Genomic DNA, 2,044 nt, shown 5'->3' with positions numbered 1-2,044 from the left:
CGCCTCCTACTGGGAGTCAAGCCCACAACCCAGGCATGTGCCCCGACCAGGAATCGAACCATGACCTCCTGGTTCATAGGTTGATGCTCAACCACCGAGCCACACCGGCCGGGCTGGAGATTAGTTTTCCTTGTTGATTTTTTAACATTTGTTGGTAGGTAGGGGTATGTGTTTTGTTTTATTTTGTGTTTGAGGCATTCTGTAATATTGGGGACCTTAGAATGTTGGGACAACTAAATTAAAAGACTGCTGCTTTAAATAATAGTTCTGTGTAAGAGGCATTCAGCAATTTGAATTGTTTCCAAATTGTCAGTGTTTGGTAAATAGTAAGGTGAGTAGTGTATATCCAACCTATGTCCCATTTGACACAGTTCAATAATTATGTATAAGGCTGGCCTGTCCCACTGCTGTCCAGTGATAAGGCACGAGTTTTGCTTTAATCAGTCATGGAAATGAGCTAGACCCGTGGTCGCCAAACTGCGGCTCGAGAGCCACATGCAGCTCTTTTGGCCCCTTCAGTGTGGCTCTTTCACAAAATACCACAAAAATACCACGTGCGGGCGCTCACATACAGTGCGATTGAAACTTCGTGGCTCATGCGCAGAAGTCGGTATTTTGTGGAAGAGCCACACTCAAGGGGGTCAAAGAGCCGCATGTGGCTCGAGAGCCGCGGTTGCCGAGCCGCAGTTTGCCGACCACTGCCCTGGAAGATCCAGGGAACAAGTGCACAACCCCTGAAGCAGAAATGTCCTCAAGGAACAGCCACGGACCCGTGCATATATTGGGGGGCAAAAGGGGGCTACAGATCCAGGGCTTTGAAGGCAATTGTGAAGTCTGTGGTTTTTATTCTGAGAGAAAAAGGAAGACATCTCCTCTTCTGACTCCTTTCCATTAAAAAATACCAGGCACCCTATTTTACATATGCAAAACTTTCAATTGCTTTAAATTGTGCAGATCTACAGTATATAGATCATATAGTGGACTCAAAGACAGCTGGAACTGCAACTCTGAAATGTGACTTTTGCTGACAATTTATCAGACCTTCAAGAAAGGTTCTCAGTTCTCTCAAACCTGTGGAGAACAGCAACCGGGGAAGGAAAAACACAACTGAAGAGTCACTGAATTAGCCTAACCTACCACTTTCCACCACTAAGCTTTTGTCTCCATGCCCCTGGCTGCACAAAAGGGGAAAAGAGAAATACTGGAGAAAGAACACGAAAAAATAGAAAAGGGGAAAAAAGCATTAAAAGCATTAGTAAGAAAGAGTCACAAAACCAATTTAAGTGCCAATATGACTATTCAAAAATACACTATAACGTTCGGAATTTGTGACATTTTAAAAGTGGAACCTCCAGTCTCCTTTTTGCCCACCAACATCAACCAGGGCTCAGGCGTCTTCATTTTAGTTTTTAGTTAATTCTACAGGGGAAAAAAAAACATATACAAGAACCTTCATCCAACTGGGATCTGAATTTAAATTTTCCCTTCCTGTGGCTTAATGAAGCTCTGGGGCTGTTATTCGGTCATTTCTCATCATTAGACAAGAACAGTTCACCATGAGTAAAGAAACATTCTGTGGAACGACTAGGCTAACGGTCACACATGTTGGAAATGTCTGGCTCTAAAGGAAACCGAAATCGGTAACAGTCTCCTGAGGCTCGAGTGAGTTACGGGCTTGGTGTAGGCCCAACTTTTCAGCTGCAGAAACAGCTCCCTGTGCGTTCCGACTCACGTCCCTGACCCCACGCAAACTCGGAACCCGGCCTGACCCGAAACACTCCACACCTTCCCTCGCATTCTTCCCAGAAAACGGAGACCCAGGAAATACACGGGGGTGGTCACCCCCAAGCCTCAAAAGGGCGCAAGTTTTTAGGTCCCGCTGCACAGGCCACAGGTGGCGCCAGCCCGCGCCCCCCTTTCTCCGCTTTTCGCCAGCGTTTTCCCACACCCTGGGGACATCTCCAGCCTCGGGGCCGTCCTTCACCAGAGGCTCCGGCCCTCACCCACCACCCCGCCCCGGGCAGCTCCAGCGCGGGGAACCCAG

Source organism: Myotis lucifugus, unplaced genomic scaffold (genome assembly GCF_000147115.1).
Source record: "Myotis lucifugus unplaced genomic scaffold, Myoluc2.0 scaffold_119, whole genome shotgun sequence".
NCBI lineage: Eukaryota > Metazoa > Chordata > Mammalia > Chiroptera > Vespertilionidae > Myotis > Myotis lucifugus.
Note: the sequence above shows the minus strand (reverse complement) of the source record.